Below are 24,810 nucleotides of genomic sequence, written 5' to 3' on the forward strand. Positions count from 1 at the left end.
TGTTATTCATTAATTTGCTTGAAGTAGAAGTGTTTGGCCAAATTCCAGCCTATCTTGGATCCAAAGAACACCAACTTGAGCATTTACCATCTAAGATTTAAGATTATGAGCCTCCAAAATATCTTGCCTCTTAGATCTCTAGACATATTTTTTGTGTCTATTGACCTAATAGATGCTTATTTGAGCCTACCCATGAGTCCTGTCTAACAAAGGTTTTTAAGATTTTATCGACTGGGCTAACATTACCTATTCTTAGTTTTGCCTCAAGGGGATTTACTAAGACTCTTGCACCGTTAGTGGATAATCTGCATTCCCTGGGATAGTTGGTTTTCCCTTACTTGGACGATTGGCTAATATGTCCCTGTTCTTTTTCCAAGGTCCATCTAGTTTGGAAATGTCTAGTAGCCCACGGGTTATTTTGTAATTTAGCCATGTCACATCTAATGCCTTCACATGAGCTTCATTATAAAGAGGCTTTGTTCAAAGCCAAAAGAAATCTCCATTACGTCAGGAAAAGCTGATATGTTGCCTAACAAATATCTTGGACTGTCAAACTGCTCCAGCAAGACATGGGCTGACAGATCAGGGGAATATCTCAGCAGTCTTGTACAGACTTGTTCTTGGTTCTCTGGGATTGACTACATCAGTACTACCTGGTTTACCATGTGTGGCAGCACTGGAATCCAGCACCACAGAATTACGATACAATTATACCAATCCTCCTAGCTGTGCTCAAAGACTGCAAAGGTGATTGGACCCCAACAGTATGAACATAACAATTCTGCTGTCTCCTCTTCTGCCCAGAGACTTTCACAACAGATGTGAACTGCCTGGGTTGAGGTGCAACCTTGGAGCATCACTCAGTCTGGGTCCTGTGATCACTTATGGGAGATCCCAACTTCTCAAATTGATAGTAACTAGAAGCGGTCCACAGAGGTCTGACAGCCTTTTCTCCTCTAATCAAGAGAAAACATGTTTAGATGCATACAGACAACTATGCTGCTCGGGCTTATATCAATCACAAGGGGAGTGCCAGGCTTCCTCTTCTAGCTCAGGAAGCAGAGCGGACTGGTGTGTTGTTGGAAAGCAACCTTCCCTGATCTATCTTCCAAGGAGGGAGTATGAGTGTGCAAATCTTGAGTCACATGTTTCTCTCCTTGCGTTCATACCACTCACCTCTGAGATTTTCCAGACAATCATGAGACATTTCTGGGACTCATGGGTTGATTTGTTCCCCTCTCCACAAGATGCTCAGTTTCCCACATTCTTTTCCTTTCTTCCATGTCAAGACAGGTAGGGGGTTCTGTGTGATGAGTTTCTTGTGGCCCAGCTGTCACTTGCTTGATTGTTTTTTCTTTTCCTCGTATAGCAGTATATTAGCCAAGATCATGGAGGAGTGGGTAGAGGCATTATTGTTTGATCCAGCTTCAGGTCGCTTCCCTTACTCACTCAGTTGTCAATCTCCCCTCCTTGGATTTTCCCTCTGAATTCCTCTGCTCTGAGGTTCCCAACTCTCCCAGAGACATCCCTACTTTGGCTACCTCTGGAGTTTGAAAGACATATATTAGAGGCCTGTGGTATATCCCCAGATACTGCCCTTTCTATTCAGAATTCCAGAAGGGTCAGTACTCTAAAGATCTATCAGAGCTACTGGTAGAATTTGTCCAATTGGTTTATGAATAGAAATGGTTTGCCATTACTCTGTTAAGATGGAAATGTTTGGAATTTTTGAGCGATAGTTGATTATTGGGGCTGGCAGAATCCACTCTTCGCAGTCAGTGGGCAGCTATTAAGGCAATAACAGGTCTTTCCATGGTTAAGTTTGATGCCTTAGTTACCCACTTGCTCAGGAGCCTTTACTTGAGAACACTGGTGGACCTCATCCCTGTCCCTTTTTTGGATCTTCCCTAGTCCTGAACATGTTCCAAGAATCAACTTTCCATACTTTGTCTGCTATTTCTTTAAGAATTCTGACCCAGAAATGTGTTTTTCCTTGTGGCAATGACTTCAGGTAGAAGGTTATGCAAAATTGAAGCTCTCTTGCACATTACCCATTTATACATTTCCCCTAGATTCATCCCAAGTATTTCAACTTTGCTAGATGATAGTGAGGCCCAAACATAAACACCTGCTTAAACTGGCTGCTTGGACATTATTGACAGTAACATTTTACTGACAATTTACTTTTGTGTCCAAACAAAACCTTCAATAATATGCATACATTTCATTCTAAAATGGATGCATGAATATTAGACATCAACTACTTCACATAAATGAAAACTATGCATGGTGTGAACATTTCAAGATAGTGCAGAATCACAAATTACCAGAGAAATCCAAATAAATGTCACTGTAGATGTGGCTTGTGTGACATAACCCTTGCTTCCCCTAAAGGATTAAAAGAAAGTAACTGTGGTAGACAGAAACAAAATAAATACCTGCCCTTGGATACCGTTCAATTGACCATATGGTTATATATTGATTTGATGGACTACAGTGGCTCACAAGAAGCATGCGTTGGAGTAAAGTTGGGTCTTTGCTTTCTTGGCCACTCCTCACACACTCAGCTGAAATACCTGCAGATCACGATTGTCACCTCAGCCACCCCTATCACAGGTAGGAGTACCAAGCCTATTAGGCTCAAGGTTGATCTTTGACATATTGCCTTTAGCATATTGGCAAGTAGCGAGTAAGCATATCATACATACATACACACTGTGACCTGGGGTCGGACACAGAGTGTATGGAATTTAAGATGGCCCCCATGAAATGCCCAAATATTGCAGGAGTCAGTGTAATATTCTAGTGGCAAGTGTGCCCACATGCACCAGAAATCAACCACTGGAATATGAGGGGTTTGGCAAGGAGACAGCAGCAGGTTGTTGGCGCTGACAGAGGAGAAATGGAGGTAGGCAGATGACCCCAAGAGGAATACAGAGCCAGGGAAAACAAGCACCTGCTCAATAGGAATGGAAGTAAGGATAGTGTTGGGGATGCCGAACACAGTGGATGAGGAGAGACAAGGAGGACAATGCAGTGACCCATTCCAGGGAGCTGGAAATGAATGAAGGAGCCAGCGAGCAGACGAGGGATGATGATCTGTGCCCAGCGGCCTATGGGAGGAAGGCACTGTGGTCCTGACTTCTATGGCTCTACCCCAGGACCGGGGCTTAAAGGCAAATTGACATTTTTTCCTCACTACCTCACTAAGTGGGTACTAGAGTGGAAAAGGCTCACTGTACTTTAGTCACTGCTGCGCTCTGGGAGGTAGTTAAGGCATAGCAGTACTAATGCGCCCGGCAAAATAGACAAACACAATACATGTGTTTGGAGGATTTAATAAAACGGAACAGCACTATCACAAGGTGATGGTGAAGGGTAGTGGAGTCATGGAGACCTGATCCTTGGAATCTGTTATTGTGTTCTTTCAAGGGTTATTGTTCTTCCCAGGAGAAGGATGCCTCTGAAGAGCGTGGTGGATGAGAAAAGGAAAAAAAGAGACCCCATGGGCACTAATGATACCATACAATACTACATCTTCTTTTCATTTGTATAACCCTCCTAATAAAAAACCTTATAGTCTTACCTCAAATTGTTATGCCTGACAGCCTATTACAGTGGTGTCAGAAGCGGGATCTATTCCAAGGCCACAGACATGACTCAACCCAATATCATGTAATATATAGTCAAAGAATTTGGATCAGACAGAGAAATTTGCAGCTTGTAGTGGAACAGCAAAACCAGACTTCACAACAGGACAGGGAAAATCTGCAGGCCACATTAAAAACAAGAGTGATTATGATCGCAAACAGTCAACAAGCCCAGGACATGGCTATCCTCAAATCTACAGACATGATAGCTAATGTACTGAGCTCTATCTTACAAAAACACCAGAAAGGAAATGATTGTGATTTCTTCTTCACAAATTTGGAGATGGTGGTTACCACAGTCACTTGGCCTCCTGAAGTTGGGGCCAGTATATAGCCCTTCTAATGTCTGAGGAGTTTTAAGCAATGAATTAAGCCGCAAATCCAAGCCGCAAATCCATTTGGAACGCACCAGTACAAGGATATAAAAAAAATATATGTCAACTAGGTTATGGTACAGAGTTCTATAGGGAAATATTTAGGAAAGAGAAATGGGGTCCCAACGATAAACCAAGAGCCCTTTATCACCGTATACAGGACCTAGGAAACAGGTGGTTAAAGCCCACTATGTACACTGTAGCTGAGGTGGTAAAGAAAATCTATTTGGAACAATTTCTTGAAGCCCTTCAAGGGTTTACAAGGGCTGAATGTGACAGCCACCATGGCAAAAGAACTAGCCTGTGCCTATCGTACATCCCCTGACTTTAAACAGGCCCATAAAGAGCCAGCCTCCATTATCTTCTTCATGAAGTCTCTGCTGAAACCCACAACCCAAGACTTTTTGGAAAATAACATTCCAGCAAAAGCAGCAAGGAAAGAGCTGGTGCAAGGACCTCGGTGTCCCCAATGTGCAGAATGGGTGCACATAGCAAGGAACTATCCCCATAAACCATGGCTCCTGAACCTACTGAAGTAAGTTATTCCAGAGGAAACAAGTTATGTTTTGGGGTTCCTCACAGAGGCTGTAGAAAATAGTTTCTGTTCAATGGGCATCCCGTTAGTGCTTTGATTGATTCAGGGAATCATTACTCGGTGGCCAGCAGAGGAGGGTAGAACCCGGACAAATTCAGAAAGGGGATGAAGTGGCTATTACCTGTGAACATGGGGATAATAAAGTTTATAGATGAGGGTAAGCCCAAAAGATAGAAATATAGGTCTGAAAAACGTAAACACAAAGCACTATTTGTATGTACAGAAGATACTAACACACATTCAGGGGGTCAGTCCAACCCCGGTGGTCGGCGATAATGTGGCGGTAGGCAATATCAGTGACAGGTAATTCCTTCCCTGTATCTGCTACGGGTCTCTCCCCCCACCATACTCTGTCCTGTCATCCGGCAGGAGACAGGACAGGGCACTGCTACCGCCAGCAGCGCCCAGCAGCAGAACACCGCCAGACTGTATTATTTGTCATAATACGTCTGGTGGCTGTCTACTGGTGATATGATGGTGATAGGGTGGCACTGCTACCACCAGCAGCACCACGCTGCTGGTGGTAGCAGTGCCACCCTATCACCATCCGCCAGTATGGCCACAGCCAGATTTCTGCCATTCTTGTGGCGGAAATCTGGCTTTGGGCATATTATGGCAGACAGCTGGTGGCTGTGGTGAGGATCTTTTGGCGGCTGTCACCACGGCAATAGGTGTTTTTTACTGCCAATGTTATAATGAGGGTCTCAGTGTTTTCTTTTACAGAGGACAAGTGGGAACACTAGTGTAATTTCATGGCTGCACAGAAAGAGGACAAAAACCGAGGTCAGGCCTGGGCACAAACCACCACAGAAGAACAGGACTAGGTAGCACCCTCTTTTTATGTAAGGAAGGTGAAAAAAGGTCCCAATTGATTGTTCCCCTTCCCTTTGGAAAACAAATGTTCTATCTAGCTCATTGTCATGTAAGAGAGGTCACCATGGCTGGGATAAAATAGAAGAATACTTAAAAAGGTTATTTAGGCCAGGGGGTGTATTCTGATCTCTGAAAATTCTCTGCTTGACAATTAATTAATTTGCATAAGGAGCCCAAAGTCCCATTAAGAACCCTGCTTAGTAATGATATTCATTTTATAGGGTGGAATTGGATCTGCTTGGTCCCTTACTGTCATCTTTTTATGGATAGCAATATATTTTGGCCCTGGTGAACTACGCTAAAAAATACCATGAGGCCATATCTTTAACCAGTATGACTACTTTTGTAGTGGCATGTGCTATGTGTGGGATTTTAAAAAGAACTTCTGACCAACCAGGGGACTCCTTTTATATCCAGACTAATGTCACAAACCTGCAAAATAACGGGGATACAACAAATCCAGACTTGCATATATAATACCCAGATGGATGGTCTGGTAAAGCGGTACAATTGTACTTTTAAAACCATTTTAAAATAAATTGGTGTCTGAGAGCAGGAAAGGCTAGGATAAAAAATTACCTTGAGTATTATTCACTATCAGAAGTCATGCTCTAAGTTCTACTGGATTCTCCCCTTTCAAGATAATCCTTGGCCGGCAGCCCCAGACTTTACCTGACATGGTTGCCGAGCAGTGGTAGGAGGAAGAGGACAAAGGAAGACAACCTAAAGAATAATGTCACAACTCTCTGTGAGAAGGTATGATGAAACCCAGAGAAGGCACAAGAAAAACAGAAAGCTGGGTAGGCTAGAGAGTCTAAGGTATGAGAGCAAAGTGTCAGGAAGACCAGATCCTCGGGGTCTGCGCACGTTCCCAACATGTCCACCACTAGACAGCTCCAAAACTCTGATAGAAAAAATCACAGAGCCTGAGAGAGTCCAAGCGGGGGAAAAGGGGATTAGGATGGGAACAGCTGGGAAGGAGACCTATAGGAAGCAAAAGGTTAAACCACACAATATCAAGATTATATCACATTGATTTTCACTAGACTATGATTCTAGGCATTGTCACACTGTGACCGTAGATAACTTAAGAAAGGACTATAACTAGGCCTCAAGACATCTGGGTACCTGGGAAAGAATCAAGAATGATTAATACAACTTTTCATATGTAACTTTTCATGAAATGTTACATATTGTCTAGGAATATAAAAACCTTCTAGAATTACGTTTTCAGAACAAACATTGTCTTTTTACATGAGGACAAAAAGTAATCTGAACATTCCCTGGAAAACAATAGGAATTGTACTAAGGACTTAATATGCACATTTAATGTAACATCTTGAATTTTAACACCTTTGCAGGAAATTCAAAAGCCCTGTATAGTTGTGTGCACTTCAGGAAACACTTCACATCAAAAGTTTTTAATTGCCAGGAAATGATCGCGCACACTGTAAGCGATCTGAACACCTAGGTTTAAATGTGGGAAATGAATCACGCAGAATGCCGATTCCAACAAGTATATGCAAATACCATGAAATGATCGCGCACTCTGTAAGTGATCTGAACATCAAGATTTAAATGCGGGAATGAATCGCGCGTCTTGCCGATTCCAACAAGAATATGCAAATGCCATGAAATGATCGCGCACTCTGTAAGCGATCTGAACATCAAGGTTTAAATGCAGGAATGAATCGCGCTCACTGCCGATTCCAACAGGTATATGCAAATAACATGAAATGTTCGCGCACTCTGCAAATGATCTGAAACATCTAAATGCGGGAATGAATCGCGTGTCTTGCCGATTCGAATACCACCATGCAAATGCAAAGAAATGGTAGCCCACAATGAGTATCAAGAGTTAAATGCAAGGAATGAATTGCGCGTCTTGCTGATTCGAATGCCACCATGCAAATGCCAATAAATGGTAGCGCACAATGAGTATCAAGAGTTAAATGCAAGGAAGGAATCACACGTCTTGCTGATTTGAATATCAACATGTAAGTGCCAGAAACCACGAGCACATTCATACGCACAAGGAAAAATCTTTCAATATGAAAACTAGGCCCAAAAACTCGAATGCCTTCAAAAACAGGATTGGGGGCCCAGTCCGACCTCCGTCTTACCTCCCTGATCAAGGGTCATCAATACAATGAAGGGCAAAGGCCTGGAAGGTCAAGGTAGGCCTCCGGAACAGGAGCTCAGGAAGTTGCTGCTGCTCTGCACCAGGACCTCTGAATAGTGAGCACGTGGAGCTGGGCTGGCTCCCCTATATAGAGTCTGGCCCAGCACACAAACCACACCCAGTCATGCTGCAGACAAAGCTTCTAGGAGGCCCTAGAAAGGGACCACACCCTGACACACTCTGAAAGCCTGCAGCAATACATTGCAAATGAATCTGTGTAGGGGGAGAACATGGCGGGCTGCGCCATAGTAGCAGCGCGCTAGGACGCTTCTGGTTCCGGTTCCTGGGGAGTGAGGAGACAGTCCTGCCGTTCGAACTGCGGTGGATACACGGATGTGCGCACCACAGTTCTTTAGACCGGATGAAAGGCGGAAGGCAGCTTGGGCTGTGTTGTGGTGCCGTGCCGTGCTGGAGTTGCGCCGAACACGGAGAGGAGCGGCGCGTATTCCACTCCAGGTGAATAGCGGTAGCACCAGCGAGGCTTGGACAAAGCAGGCGAGGAGCGCCGACTGGCAGCATTTCTGCTGCAGAAAGGGTCCCTCAAAGAGTGGTGAAGCAAAGTGGGGGTGGGGGTGGTGATACCCCTCTCCCCCTTTTGGTCTGAGTGTGGAGGGGACTGGTCAGCTTCAGACTGACAAACTTGATTTTGTATTGGAAGGTAAGGGGGGCAAGGAGAAGACTGCAATTAAACCATTTGAGGGAAGAAGGAGCACCGTGAGGAAAGAGGGGGAAAGTAAGCTTAAGGGGAGAGACAAGTTGACTCCCTCCCTGAGGTCATTTTTTAAAGTAAGGCCGGAGGTAGTCAAGCTTACCCACGGTCAGGTTAGAGCGGTGATGGAGGCTTCCACCTCACAGCTTGCTGATTCCTTGGGTGAGGGCAGGGGGTTGGGGGATAATAGTACAGTTTAGTTGTCCCAAGCTAATGGAGGAAATAAAGAAGGAGCAGGGTTGGATAAGACACTCCCCCCGACGCAGTCTGGCAAGGAGCAGTTTGACGCCCCTCAAGTTCGGTGTTTAACCACAGTGGTGCCACAGTCACAAGACTCTTCACTTACGGTTATTGAAGAAACTTCTCAAGCTGTTTCTGCCCCCTTACTTTCCCAGAGCTCCTCATTTGAGGCACTGATTTTGCCCATCTCTGAGGATGTAAAGCGAGGCTTTGCGAATTCAGAAGTAAATCAAGGGCAGATGAGAGAGGTTTGCACGGTGTTAGAAAGATCGATGGCTTAATGGAGAGAACTCAGGTTCTCGAAGAGGCTATGGGTGGTATTAAGGAGGGACTGGGTCAACATAAGGTTGAGATTGATGTACTGAAGGGAAATGAGCAGGTATCAAAAGATAGGAATGAGCAATTGGAAAATTACTCAAGAAGAAATAACTTAAGACTTTTGAAGGTGCGAAAGGCAACAATCTCAAAGCCTTTGTGGTCTCGCTTATTAAATCGGCAGTGGGACTTGAGGAGAGTGATGAGGAAATCGGAAAGGATATTCAGAGAGTCCATCGGGATCCTTTTAGGAGGGGGATGAACAGTAGTAAACCTCAGTGAATTTTGATAAATTTTTTGACATGTGAGGTGAAAGAGAAGATCTTATCTAGAGTGTTAAAACAAAAATCTTTAAAAGTGAATGATGTTGTCTTTGAGATTAGGTCTGATTTATCTAGGTCTACTATGGACAGGCAGTGGGAGCTCGGGAAGCGTTTGGAGATATTTAAATCTTTGGGGGTTTCGGCTCAGTTGAAATTTCCAGCCTTTCTTCGGGTTATGTACAATAACAAAATGTACAATATTAGAGATACGACTGATGCGGATGAACTATTGAAAGTAGTTAAAAGTGGGCAGACCGTAAAATAGCATGGTTTTAGGGTTTTTCTAAGTCAAAACAACCCAGAGATGCGGGGCGTTCTAAAATTTGGACCAACAATGGTCCTTATATGGGGGGGTTCTTCACGGGTGGAGTAGCTGGGGAATGGGAGTTGGGGGGTTGGGTTGGGCGGGAGTTGGAGGGGGAAGAGTATAAAAAAGTGCCTTGTTCAACCCAGTTATTTGTCTTGCAATATTTGAGAGATGGCTAGTAGGGGGAGAAGCCAGGGGACAAGGAGTACATTATTGCAAATTCTCTCTTGGAATGTTAATGGTCTGAGGACGAGAGGAAGAAGGGATTGAATTTTGCAGTAGTTGCATGATTCAACTGCACAAATTTTGGTTCTGCAAGAAACCCACTTAGCAAAGGCTGAGTGTATGAGAGTAATAAAAAAGTTGAGGTGGGTTCAAGCGTTTGCATGTACAGAGCATAATTATCATACTAAAGGTGTTGCTATTTTGTTTAAATGGCTACAACAGGGAAATGTAGTAATACTGGAGGTAAGATCGGATACAGCAGGGTGGTGGGTTGTAGTTAAAGTACAGTTTAATGGTTGTAATTTTGTTTTAGCAGGGTACTACGGCCCTAATTGTGACGATATAGAACCTCTAAGACGGCTTTTTTCTCAGCTTCTTGAATTCTCGGACCCAGTTATTATGATGGGTGATTTTAATGTTGTGTTAGATAATGAGCTGGATAGGGATAATTGTAAGTCGCGAGGCACTCCCAAATCGCAACAATATTTAAGGAGGATGATGAAAGAATTTGGGTTTTGCGACATTTGGAGACAAAGAGTGGGAAATAGTAGGGATTTCTCTTTTTTCAATAAGAAGTACAGACATGCTTCTCAAATTGATTATTTCCTATTAGATTTACACTTGAGAGAGGCTGTGAAAAAGATAGTATGTCTGCCCTCTCACTTATCTGTCCATTCCGCGGTTGTGCTAGACATGAGTTTTCCGCAGAGAATAATCAGTAATCGGTGGACCATTGACCGTTCTTTACTACTGGATCAGGAGGTGGTGATGCAATTGCGTAAGGAATCAGATTTTTTTTTCAGTGTAAATGCAGGGTCCGCCCCAATGTCAGTGGTATGGGATACGTTTAAGGCTGTTATCAGGGGGGTGATAACGAATATCTCATATCAGAAGCATAAACTGTTTAGGAATTAAATTAATTTGTTAGAGCAAGAAATGCTGAAGTATAAGGCTGAGTTGATAGAATCAGGAGAGACAGAGGCTCTGAGGGCTAGTTTGGATGGGCTGAGAAACAGTTGGAGAAGGTATTACAGGGAAGAATGCTAAGGAGATAGGAGGCAAGCAAATTGGCTCATTTTGAGTATGGGGAAAATGCTGGGAAGTTGTTAGCCTGGAAGTGTAAAGCAGATTGAGTAAGGAACTATATTAAGGAGATTGAAATGGAGCAGTCAGGAGAAAAAGGAACGGACAATGCTGCGATTGAATCTGCTTTTCAATTTTTTTTACACAGTTGTACTCGGAGGAGTTAGAGGTGGGAGAAGATATGGTGACGGATTGGTTGGGGTCTGATATATCTTTATGTATAGCATTGCAGGAAAGGGAAACACTGATGCCCCAATTACGCCAGAGGAAATTAGGAGAACCTTGAATAGTAGTAAGACCGGGACCGCTCCGGGCCCTGACGGTATCCCAGTGGAGGTATATAAGGCATTAGGGGATTCGATAATCCCAGCTTTGACAGATTTGTTTGGGGGGGATTTTTTAGCACGGCTACAGTATTCCTTTTTCGTGGAATGAGGCTGTTATTTCATTAATTTTGAAACCTGATAAAAACCCTGTGAAATGTGCTTCTTATAGGCCTGTATCGTTGTTGAATAGCGATTATAAATTATTAGCTAAAATTTTTGCGGATAGGCTGAGTAAGATAGTCAATAACTTGGTGCACCCAGGCCAGAAAGGCTTTTCTAAAGGTAGATACTTGCATGAGTTGACTTTTGAATTGATTGGGCAATAGATTTGGCTACAACCTTCGGGTCACCGTTGGCAATTATTATTTTAGATGCAATGAAAGCCTTCGACCAGGTAAACTGGAAATATTTAAAATCAATTTTAAGGCGGGCTGATTTAGGAACTAAGGTGGTCATTCTGACCTCGGCGGTAAAAGGCGCCTACCGCCGGTCAGAAATCCTCCATAATCCCGCCGCGGTCGCGGAAACCCGCCACGGTCATTCTGACCCGCAGAAGGCAAACCTCCGAAAATCCGACCGCCACAACAGACCGCCAGACCAGCGGTCGGCGGAAAGGTGGAGGTGACCAAACCTCCACCGCCACGCCAACAGAAATACGCCCATCCCATTACGACCCACGAATCCACGCGGCGGTCATTCAAACGCGGTATTCCATTGGCGGGACACACCGGCGCGGTCAGAATACACACAAACGAACAAAACTCACCCACATTGGACGATTTGAATCCCACACACCTGATACACATACACACACCACTCCCACACACACAATACAATATAAAACACCCACCCACATCACCCACAAACCCCTACGCTTACAAATTCGTAAAGAAGGCAAGAGCGAGACACCAGCATCCAAAACATAACAGCCACAGCCACTCAACACCATCACCCACACACTATCCACACACAAAACAACACACACCACCACACTCAACTCACTTAAATACACATACTCCACCCCACACATCATACACACCACCCCATGGCACCCCAAAGACAACCCCGCTTCACAGACGAAGAACTCAGGGTTATGGTGGAGGAAATCGTTCGTGTAGAGCCCCAGCTGTTCGGCACACAGATACAATACACCAGCATTGCCCGGAGGACGGAGCTATGGCAGAGGATTGTCGACAGGGTGAACGCAGTGGGACAGCACCCCAGAAATCGGGAAGACATCAGGAAGCGATGGAACGACCTACGGGGGAAGGTGCGTTCCATGGTATCCAGGCACAACATCGCCGTGCAGAAGACTGGCGGAGGACCCCCACCTCAACCCCCACAATTCACATCATGGGAGGAGGAAGTCTTGAACATCCTGCATCCTGACGGCCTCGCAGGAGTCGGCGGAGGAATGGATACTGGTAAGTTGAAGCTTCAATACTGCTTCCCCCCCACCTGCATGCCAAATCAGACCCCAACCCTCACCCCCATCCTCGAACCCCACCCTCACCCCCACCCCCATCCTCACCCCCACCCTCACCCCCACCCTCACCCCCACCACCATCCTCACCCCCACCCCCAGCACACCTATTCCCCGCCAATGTCTCACCATCACAACCCACACATCCCAAAACCTAGGCCTGCATGCGTCCACTAAGCATGGACACCCATCACCAAAGCATGCCCAATGCATATACACATCCCCCCCACAAGCCACCCTCACCAAAGCCCCCACACACGAATGCCAGCACTTGGGGACACGAGAACCCACAGATACACCCATATGCCACACATTGAAACTATAACCATACCTCTATACCCCTGCAGGACCCGACCGTCAACACACCGCGGCGGAGGGGCCAGAATTATCCACACCCCCCACCCAAGAGGCCGTCAGCGATGACAGCAGCTCTGTCAATCTGGACACCGATGACCAGCCCGGACCATCGGGGACCTCTGGACAGTCGGTTCCCCTCACACAGGCACAGGCCACTATAGACCCTAACCCCTCTGGGAACACCAGCACAGCTCCCACCCAGCGGGCCCATGCCTCTGTCTCCAGGGCGCGTCAATCTGCGGTGTGTCTACCACTACAGGGCACCCAGGATAACCCACCACCCCAACAACAACAGGGACCTGGGGGCAGTGGTAGTGGGCACACCGGCCAGGGGGCAGAGGCCCAGGGAAACAGGGCAACTCGGCGGGCAGCTGTGCGACAGGGGGGGGAGGAGAGGCCCAGGGAACCCACTCTCCACGAGGTCCTCACCACCATCATGGGAGCATACAACCGCTCCCAGGAGACGATGGCGACGGTACTGGCCCGGTTCCAGGAGATCCAGGTGCTGCAGGAGGAACACTATCGGGGGTACAGGGAGGACATCCGAGCCATCAACACCACCCTGGTTACCATGGTAGGGCTGCTGCAGGACCTCGTAAACAGCAGGGCGGACACTGAACAACACCCAAGGGCCCCTGCCACTAGCCGGGACCAAGAACAGCCATCCACCTCCGCCGGCGCTAGTGGACAGGAGGCCCCCGCACAGCAGCAGCCCACCAGACCCCCACCTCCTGCAGGAGAAGAACCACCCCGCAAGAGGGCCCTGAGATCTCGCAAGACAGAGTAGGATGTCAAGACCCCCGCCAGCAATGGATACCACCTGATGTCATCCCACTGTCCCACATTGTCACCCTGTCCATCCTCGAACTGCCCATGCTCCATCTCTCCACAGGCCTCTGGACAATGCACCTGTGTGACTGTTACTCTGGACTCTGCCATGGACATTCCTTCACCATAGCCCCCACCCACTTGAAACCACCCATCCCATTTTGAGCACTTCAATAAACACCTATTTTGCACCAAAATATCAGGAGTCTGGCTGTGATTTCAATAGATTGTAATTGACATGACAGTGCAAATATGTCCTTGTACATGGTGAAGTCAACAAACAGCTGCCACAAAGCTGTAGTCCATGGGGAAACGAAGCACAGGACTCATAGTGGGGACCCCAGATCTGAAATAGGGAGGGAAAAGCCAAAACTCAGTCATCATACACTGGGGCAAATAGACAGGCAGCAGAGATGCTGCAGAGTAGTTAACATTTACTAAATTATCTTTGAAATGTTACCTGTGTCCTATTGGAAGTACTGTTCAATGATTCTGTCCCTGTTGTCTGTTTCAGCCCCGTTGTCTTCCTCCTCGTCACTCTCCTCAGGTTCCACCGCTGCCACAACACCACCGTCTCGACCATCCTCCTGCAGGAAAGGCACCTGGCGGCGCAAAGCCAGGTTGTGAAGCATGCAGCAGGCCACGATGATGTGACACACCTTCTTAGGTGAGTACATTAGGGATCCACCGGTCATATGCAGGCAGCGAAACCTGGCCTTTAGGAGGCCAAAGGTGCGTTCGATCACCCTCCTAGTACGCCCATGGGCCTCATTGTACCGTTCCTCTGCCCTGGTCCGGGGATTCCTTACTGGGGTCAGTAGCCACGACAGGTTGGGGTACCCAGAGTCCCCCACTAGCCATACACGGTGTCTCTGTAGCTGTTCCATCACGTAAGGGATGCTGCTATTCCTGAGGATGTAGGCGTCATGCACTGACCCTGGGAATTTGGCATTTACATGCGAGATGTACTGGTCAGCCAAACACACCACCTGGATGTTCATTGAATGGTAACTTTTTCTGTTCCTGTACACCTGCTCCCTGTCTCTTGGGGGAACCAAAGCCACATGGGTCCCATCAATGGCACCAATTACGTTGGGAATATGTCCAAGGGCGTAGAAATCACCCTTCACTGTAGCCAGTTCGCCCACCTCAGGGAAAATGATGTAGTTCCTCACGGATTTCATCAGGGCAGACAACACTCTGGATAACACCTTTGAAAACATGGGCTGAGACATCCCAGAAGCAATTCCCACGGTTGTCTGAAATGACCCACTTGCCAAGAAATGGAGTACTGACATGACCTGCACCAGAGGGGGAATCCCTGTGGGTTGGCGGATGGGGGACATCAGGTCGGGCTCCAGCCGGGCACACAGTTCATGGATAGTGGCACGGTTAAGACGGTAGGTCAGGATAATGTGGCGTTCTTCCATTGTCGACAGGTCCACCAGCGGTCGGTACACGGGAGGATTCATCCGTCTCCTCGCCCAACCCAGCGGACGGTGCCTAGGAAGGACAACATGGAGCACACAGTCAGGCAACCCACAGGTACGTACTCACAGCTAGCACAGTATACGATTCTCTATGCAGTGAATGGCGTGTCTGAGTGGCTATGCAAGGCCTAGGCCTGTGTGACGCAGTTGAAATTGAGCCATGTGGGCCCTGGAAATGGCGGCTGCCTGACCTGTGAAGTGTGACAATGGGATGTGAGGTCAATGCGCTGGCGTGGCACACCGCGGCGGGCGGCGGCCGAAGACCGCGGAGCGAAGCCGCATTGGTTAACATTGAAGCCTATGGGTTTCAGGAGCCAATGGCGAAGGGCGCCGGCGGTGGCGGGACGCACCGCCGCGGTACGCACCGCCGCGGACGTGACCGCCATTTTCTATCTACTTATCCACTTGCGACTTGAACTTTCTCAGGAGAGGACCTATACTGCAAGTGTTGCTGTGACCTCGGTCTGGAAGGGACAATGGCTGCTGCGACTGGGGAAAGGGCCCCTGCCTTCACTGGAGAGGAGTTGGAGAAACTTGTGGATGGGGTCCTCCCCCAGTATGCGCTACTCTACGGTCCTCCAGACCAACAAGTGAGTTTAATTCTATCTGGATTTGGGGCCACTGGCTGGCTTGGGGGCCTGGCGGGGATGGGGGGCATGTTGGGCCTGGCGGGGGGCCTGGCGGGGATGGGGGGCATGTTGGGCATGGCGGGGGGCCTGGCGGGGGGCCTGGCGGGGATGGGGGCATGTTGGGCCTGGCGGGGGGCCTGGCGGGGATGGGGGGCATGTTGGGCATGGCGGGGGGCCTGGCGGGGGGCCTGGCGGGGATGGGGGGCATGTTGGGCATGGCGGGGGGCCTGGCGGGGGGCCTGGCGGGGATGGGGGGCATGTTGGGCCTGGCGGGGGGCCTGGCGGGGATGGGGGGCGTTGGGCCACTGGAAAGAAAAATGCTGAGTAACTTGAACGTGGTATTTCTCCCTCCCTGTACGTGTCACATAGGTCCGCGCCCATGAGAAGATCGGGATTTGGCGTGCCATCGCCAAGGAAGTCCGGGCCCTGGGGGTCCACCATCGACGGGGCACCCACTGCCGCAAGAGGTGGGAGGACATCCGCCGCGGGACCAAGAAGACCGCCGAGTCTCTGCTGGGGATGGCCTCCCAACGTAGGCGGGGTGCCTGCCGTCAACTGAGCCCCCTGATGTTCCGGATCCTGGCGGTGGCCTACCCTGATTTGGATGGGCGCGTGAGGGCAGCACAGCAGACACAAGGGGGTGAGTCCAAGCATTATCTACTCTGTTGTTGCGCAGTGGAGGTGTCTGGGTGGGGGAGGAGGGCTGGGGGTCCCCCTAGGCCAGGGCGATATCTGTAGGCTGGGCACCCCCGTAAGCCCCTGTGTCCCCAGCCACCACCCTCAGTAGTGTGTCAGTACAGCCATCCCTGGGCCGTGTCATCCATGGGTGCAGTTGTCAACTCTAGGCGTGTAGGGCATGTTCCACGGAATGCGTAGCGGACCCCAAGTGCGCAACTTAGTGCAGGGGGCATCTGTGTCTGTCATGTCCGCTAACTGTACCGGAGATCCATGTACTCAATATCCCTTTATTTCTCTCTCCCCCCCCCTTTTTGTTTGTCTTTCTGTGCTTGTGTGCATCAGCATCATCAGGCGGAGGAGAAGTGGCATCGGGGCAGGAGGGAGCTGCATCTCACATGGCCCAGGAGGGCCATGCCACAGAGTCAGACTGGACCAGTGAGACGGAGGGCGAGGGGAGCTCCACGACGGGGACGACTGGAGCCTGCAGCGACACGGACACGTCCTCGGAAGGGGGCTCCCTTGCGGGGGTGGCACCATCCGTGCCCCCCGCCATTACAGGTACAGCCGCCACCCAGCGCACCATCTCCGCCCTCCCAGCAGCCCCTCCGCGTTCGCCCCGTGCCCGCTCTGCCAGGAAGCCGGGCATCTCCTTCGCCCCAGGCACCTCAGGCCCTGCCCCTGTTACCCCCGCTGCCCTCAGTGAGGAGGTCATTGACCTCCTCCGAACGCTCATTGTTGGGCAGACTACCCTTTTGAATGCCATCCAGGGGGTGGAGAGGGAGGTTCATCGCAGCAATGCGTACCTGGAGGGCATTCATTCGGGTCAGGCTGCCCATCAGCGATCGTTCCAGGCTCTGGCCTCAGCACTGACGGCAGCCATTGTCCCTGTCTCCTGCCTGCCTCTACTAACTCCCTCCTCCCAGTCTCCTGTTCCTCTGCCTGTCCCACCCACACCATCAGACCAGCCTGCACACACCTCAACACCCAAGAGAAGCTCATCCAAACATAAGCACCACAGATCACGCAGACATTCACACACGCAACATTCCGATGCAGACATGCCAACAGTCACTACCACCTCTGTGACCCCCACCTCCTCGTCTCCCTCCTCCCTCCCTGTGACGTCTACACTCACACCTCCATTCACCTCACCATCAGCCAGTGTTTCCATCACCAGCACACCCTCCACTCCAGTCCGCACACGTGCAGTCACCACCCCCACTGCCATTTACACGTCCCCTGTGTCCTCTCCCACTGTGTCTGTCACCCCCTCTTCCACACCACACAAACGCAGCCACCCACCCACCCAACAGCCATCCACCTCACGACAGCCTATCCCTCCTGCACCTGCACCCAAAGACAGCAAACGTGACTCACCTACAACCACATCCTCTCCCTCCACTCCCAATCCCACTGTACCTACCACTCTCCATTGTCCCAAGAAGCTCTTCCTCGCCACTACTAACTTCTTTCCTGACCCTGAGCCCCCCCCTCCTTCTCGTCGGGGTAAGAAGAGCACCTCAGCCACCACCAGCCCTGCAGCCCCCTTGACAAGGGTGCAGGGGTATTGGAGCCCGCCAGCCCGCATGTCTGGATCTTCGCCCAGCAGCAAGGGGACAGCCAGCCCACCCCCTGGGAAGAGGAGCAGAAGGCGGAAGGGGCGCCGCAGGAGCCCGCCTTCTACATCCCCCCCGGACACCACCCAGAGACAGTCACCAGCCACAGCTCCAAAGGGAGGAAAGGGCCACAGGCCGACGACTAAGGAGGGCAAGGGCAGCAAGTTGGAGAGGTCAGGCAGCAGGCTTGCTGCCCAGGAGGAGCCCACAACCCCCATAGCCGCTGCCCCGGGAGGAACCGGCACAGCTGCCCCGGGAGAGCCCACCAGCCCCATAGCCGCTGCCCAGGGAGGACCCAGCCCAGCTGGCCAGGAGGGCCCCACCACCCACAGCCCAGGTGGGCAGTGAAGGAGCACCATCCCCGCTGCCCAGGAGGGCACCACCAGGCATTTAGCAGTTGGCCATAGACCGTCCGCCGTCTCAAGAACCGCTGAACTGGGCCCTTCAAGGCAAGAACCGCTGAACTGGGCCCCGCCGTCTCAAGAACCGCTGAACTGGGCCCTTCAAGGCAAGAACCGCTGAACTGGGCCCTTCAAGGCAAGAACCGCTGAACTGGGCCCCGCCGTCTCAAGAACCGCTGAACTGGGCCCTTCAAGGCAAGAACCGCTGAACTGAGCCCTTCAAGGCAAGAACCGCTGAACTGGGCCCCGCCGTCTCAAGAACCGCTGAACTGGGCCCTTCAAGGCAAGAACCGCTGAACTGGGCCCTTCAAGGCAAGAACCGCTGAACTGGGCCCCGCCGTCTCAAGAACCGCTGAACTGGGCCCCGCCGGCTCAAGAACCGCAGAACTGGGCCCTTCAGGGCAAGAACCGCTGGCCCTTTGGCAGACGTGCCAGGGCAGGATCTATCTCGGGCAGGGCTGCAGGATGTCCTCTGGCCAACTTGCCTCCTCCAGTGGCAGTGGCGTCTGTTATGGACTTTATGGACTGTGGCTTTGCTCTCCCCAGGATGGCCCAGTGGGCAGGCCACCCACTGTATGGACTGTATGGACTGTGGCTTTGCTCTCCCCAGGATGGCCCAGTGGGCAGGCCACCCACTGTATGGACTGTATGGACTGTGGCTTTGCTCTCCCCAGGATGGCCCAGTGGGCAGGCCACCCACTGTATGGACTGTATGGACTGTGGCTTTGCTCTCCCCAGGATGGCCCAGTGGTCATGGAGTCCCCTCGTGGATCTGGCGTCGTGTACTCAAGTGGCTGAGGTGCCCCCCCTTCCCTTCCCCCTGAGGTGCCTGTCCTATTTTCTTTCTGATGCCCCTGCAGTGTTCTCTCCGTGGAGTTCTTGTCGTGGGACTGGGCCTTGCCCCTTTGCACAGGACCCCTGTGATCCACGGACAGTGGTTGGACTACATTTAGTAGCTGTATATATTTTGTACATAGTTTATTTATTTATTGGGATTACTGGTGTACATATTTCAATATATCTGCCCGTTTATGATCTCTTCTTTTGGTCTTTGCATTATTTCGGAGGGGGGTGGTTTGTGGGTTGTGACAGTGATCTGTGGGAATGCATTGATGTGTGTGTTGTAGTGGGTGTGGGTGGGTGGGTGTGTGCCGGTAATCTTTTCCCTCCCCTGTGTCGTAGGTGCAGTACTCACCGATGTCTTCCGCGCCGCCGGGCGTGCTCCTGGTATATGAGGAGGAATAGGAGTGCGGGGATGACCTGTAACTCTGGCTCCATACTGCCGGAATCTCGCGTGGAGTGCGTAGAGGTGAGCGTTTTCCCGTTCGTAGTCTGTTTCCGCCGTGTTCTTATCGGCGGTGCTCCCGCCCCGGAAAAGGTGGCAGATTGGTGGGTCGTAATAGGGTGGGCGGTACTTTGTCTGCCGCCGCGCTGTTGGCGGGAACCGCCGCGCTGTTTGTTTGTACCGCTGTGGCGGTCGGAGTGTTAAGTTAGCGGGCTGTGTTGGCGGTTCCCACCAGGGTCAGAAGGCCATTTTTAATACCGCCGGTCTGTTCGCGGTCCGACCGCCGCCTCTCCGCCGACCGCCAAGGTCAGAATGAGGGCCTAAGTTCTGTGGGGTCATCGATCAGATATATACAGCACCTTTTGCCAAGGTGTTGGTTAATGGGAATCTCACAGGGCCTATTACAATTTCTAGAGGCACTAGGCAGGGTTGTCCCTTGTCTCCTGTTTTGTTTAACCTGTATATTGAACCATTTGCTAGAAAGATTAGGCAAAATAGCCTCATCCCTCCCTTTCGCTGCAACGGTTGGGAAAAAAAAATCTTTATATGCGGATGATCTTCTGATATACACTAGTAATTTACCATTGGCTTTTAATACAGTCAAAGAATTGGCTGAGCAATTTTGAAGCATATCAGGAGATCGGGTTAATGTGGGAAAAACGGAAACTATGCAATGGAATATGGAGGCAGGATTGATACCGAGTAAGCAGGAAGTACAGTATTTAGGCATTTTAGTGACGCATGACCTTAAGGATCTAGTTGAAAGGAATGCCCGAAAATTGTTAGCTGAGTGTAAAGGTATGTTGGAGAAATGGGCACATCTCCCTTTAACGATACTCGGGAGAGTAAATTTAATTGAAATGTTTATTTTGCCTAAATGGAACTTTGTGTTTGCAGCGATTCCTCTGGCAATGCATAAAGGGTATCTGGATAAAATGCAGCAGGCGATAAACATTTTTATTTGGAGTTCAAAGGGGCCAAGGATATCTTGGAAGAAATTACATAGAAGAAGGGAAAAGGGAGGATTGGCTCTACCAGATTTGGCATATTATGCTTGGGCCTTCTTATTCAAGAATTCAGGGATGTTGTTTGAATGCCCAGATGTTTCAGCGGTGGGTGTGATGTATAAGGCAATGATCTCAACTGTTAAAGGGGCTTCAAGGTATTTCCTTTTCAAATTTGGCGATCCTAAATTCTTCCAAAAAATCTAATTGAAAGTACTGCAAGGGCTGGCAAAGAGCTGGTATCAGTTGAGGCGACGACTTGGTTTTCTTTATTACAGCTATTACGCACCTATTTGGGATTCCCCGTGCACCCCAGAGTGCTTTTTAAGATATTTTAGCATTACCACTTAAAAAGGTAGGGGTGGAAAGTTGGGGCGATCTTTCTCGAGATGGAACTTTGCTTTCATGGGAAGAGTTAGTAGGGATAACGAGCGGATCCCTGTCTAGGCTGAAGTTTTTGCAGATAAAAGAGTGGGAAAAAGGAATTAAGGGGGGTCTAGAGGTGGGAAGTTCATTAGAGGATTATTTTTTAGAATTCGTTGTCTCTGTCCCTGTAAAGAAGTTGGCGGTTTGGTATTGGGAAATGGTAGAAATGTCTGATGGGAATTTCACACTGACGATGGATCTGTGGGTAATGATATGCCCAGGGATAAGGTTGGTGTATGGTGGAAGAAGTCGTTGTTGTTTCTTTACGACGAAGTGAAGCCAGCTCCTTTGAGGAAGAACCATCTTTATATTCTACACAGAGCTTATATCTCGCCGGCGAAACTTTCTAAGTTTAAGAAAGGAGAAGTGGTTAAATGTTTGAAATGCGGTAGTGTAGGAGCAACAGATATTCATATGTTTTGGGATTGACCCGCTATCCGTTTGTTTTGGGAGAAGGTTTTTGGTGTTGTATCATCTATATTGGGCTGGGAGATTACTGTATCGCTCCCGCTGATTATATTTGGGCAGCTACCAGAAGAGGGCATAGGAAGTAGGATGAGTAATGCTAAACTTAAATTTTAGTTTTATGTAATTTTGTTGGGTAGAAATGAAATTTGCAAAAACTGGATGAAGGACTCCCCTCCGATTTATATGGACTGGCTCAACGCAGTTTTTAGCATTTCGAACATGGACTTGAATACGCGGCGTACTAGGATAAATGCGGAACTGTGGTTGCCTTTGTTAAATTGGGAGGGAGTTTTTTTAATTATTTTTGAAATCTGCTGGTTTGAAATATTTGAAATTGGCCTGTCGTTTATTGTCCAAGGATTATTCACTGCTCGCTACTTTTGCATGTCTGTTAAAGCGGACCAGGAGATATAATGGTGCCCCCTGGCTTGGGTCCCTCTCTTATCTAGATGGTGAGAAGGGTGTACGGATCAAGAGGTGGCTCAAAATGTGGGGTTGAATGAGGACAACAACAAAACAAAAAAATACATTGCAAATGAACAGGATTTTCAAGCACCTTGAATATAAGTCTTCAGGATTAAATTCTGCAATGCAAAAGGTTAAACAACAGCATATCAACATAATGCATTAATTACGTATCCTCATAAGGGCTGGATTTTTGCATTCCAGTCGCCCGTAGAGCGCGCACTGCCCTGATGTTGACAATACTCCCCTTTCCCAGACGTGCTCTAGGGCCTGGCTTGAATGGATTGAGACGATGAAAACGCCTCACAAGTAGTGGAGTGTGAATATCGGATGCGGGAACCCATGAGTTACTTTCAGGGCCATAACCTTTCCACAAGATTAAGTACCATATGTTACGCCCTCTAAATTTGGAATCCAACACCTTCTTGACTTCATATTTCACTTCCCCCTGTACTAGAACTGGAGCTGGATGAGGATGGTCTTCTGGACTGCCTTTTTCAGAAGGGATGTGTGGAACACTGGATGAATATGTAATGACCTTGGTAACTGCAGTTTATAGGTCACAGGATTGATTTGCTGAAGGACAGTGTAAGGACCTATGAATTTGGGATTAAACATGTGTTTTTTCTTGAAGTCTATATGTCTTGTTTCTAGTTGGCTAGGGTATACACCAAAGCCAGCAGAACCCACCCACTCTGGTCAGGGCAAGGGAGTTATACGTCCAAGATGACCCTTGCTCACCCACCTCGTAGCTTGGTACGAGGAGTTAGGCCTAACCCGGAGGCAATGTGTAAAGTGATTGAACAACACACACAACACATGTAACACAATAAATACACCACAAAGGGAATACAGCAGCAAGTTATGTAAAAATAAACTGTATTGCACAAAACATAATTAGACCAAACATAACATGTCAGTAATACCCTGCCACCCAAGCAGATGTCAGAACCTTACATAATACTGTTGCTCTGCAGAAATCAGCAGCAGTCAAACATAACACACAGGTTACTTATTATTCTGCAACATATGCAGTAGTCAGGAAAATATTACTAAACCAATACACTTATCAGGGTATCACCATAAATGTGCAAAAGAGGAGCATCAGTAAGCATATGGCAAGTCATGAGAACATAGTAGCATAGGTCAAGAGACTCACCCCAAAACCGGTGATTATGTTCTGCTAGCCGCCCAAGCACAAAACAATGGAATGCTGGGGAACGCAGGGATGCCTGGGTCCCAACTTGGGAGCTCTCACACTCAGTTCCTTGCCCCTGGGGGGGTGATAGGTTAATTATTGGCAGGACCGGGAACCTCTGCCGAGGGTCGCCACCCCAGCCTGCTTATAGGCGATTTGTGCAATACCCCCTAGAGTCTTCAAATCTGAGGAAGGAAGCTGCACAAACAGCTAAAGAAGCCATTGAGCCTTCTTCCTGAATGAAATGTAAATGTGAGTTAGGAGTTGATCTGCAAATGTTTTTTTTTGCTAATGTGGCATTGGAAGGGAAAAAAAGCTGCGTCATATTTACAAAATGGCGCAATGCTTGTATTGCGCCACTTTGTAACCCCTTGTACCTAATTATGCCTGCGCCTGGCATAATGTATGCAAGGGGGGCATTCCGGCGCTAGGAGGGGCACGAAAAAAATGGCACAATGGAATCTATGAGATTCCTTTGCGCCATTTTTATTGGCATTTAATGCCTGCTATGTGCAGGCATTAAAAAGAGGCTTCCATTGATTGCAATGGGCCTCTGGGTGCTTGGCAGGATTAGCGTCATAATTTTTTACGCTAATCCTGCAAAGCACCAGACTAGCATAAAAAATTATGACGCTGCCCAGATTTACAAAATCACAAACTGGAGCAGTGCCAATACCTTACGCAGGCGTAATGAGGAGAAATGTTTTCATTTCTCCTCATTTTTTTATCTTTCCATGTGTGTTGCACTCTGCTGCACACATGGAACAAGGAAAATACCTTTCAGGATTGTTTTTTGTTCAGGAAGGTGCCCCTTTCTCCACATAAACAATCCTGCCTACATTGGCGCTAGGCAGCAATTTGTGCGCCAGCACGGGGGAAAGGACATGAATGCACTGTATTTCATAAATACTGTGCATTCCTGCCCTTTTATATTGGCGTCGGGCAGTGTAGCCAGAAGACTTGTGGCGCTGCCCCACTCCAATTCCTCATAAATGAGGACCTTTGTTTTTTGCGACACCCTTGACCACGGCCCCAAACTTACAGACCGTTGGTTTGCAAAACACTGTTTCATATTATTTCCTCACCGTAAAAATGATTTGCAGCGGGAATTGGGGATGTTTACGATTATCGATGATGAGGAGTACCAAGTTCTAGAAATTCTGTAAGGAGTGGGTCCTTATGCCTAAAAAACTTTTGAGGGGGGTCCTGGCATCACAAAGTTTGAAGACCTCTGCCCTAGACATAAGACAGGGCATTTCCAATGCAATCTTATGAGAAGG

Source organism: Pleurodeles waltl, chromosome 6 (genome assembly GCF_031143425.1).
Source record: "Pleurodeles waltl isolate 20211129_DDA chromosome 6, aPleWal1.hap1.20221129, whole genome shotgun sequence".
Taxonomy (NCBI): domain Eukaryota; kingdom Metazoa; phylum Chordata; class Amphibia; order Caudata; family Salamandridae; genus Pleurodeles; species Pleurodeles waltl.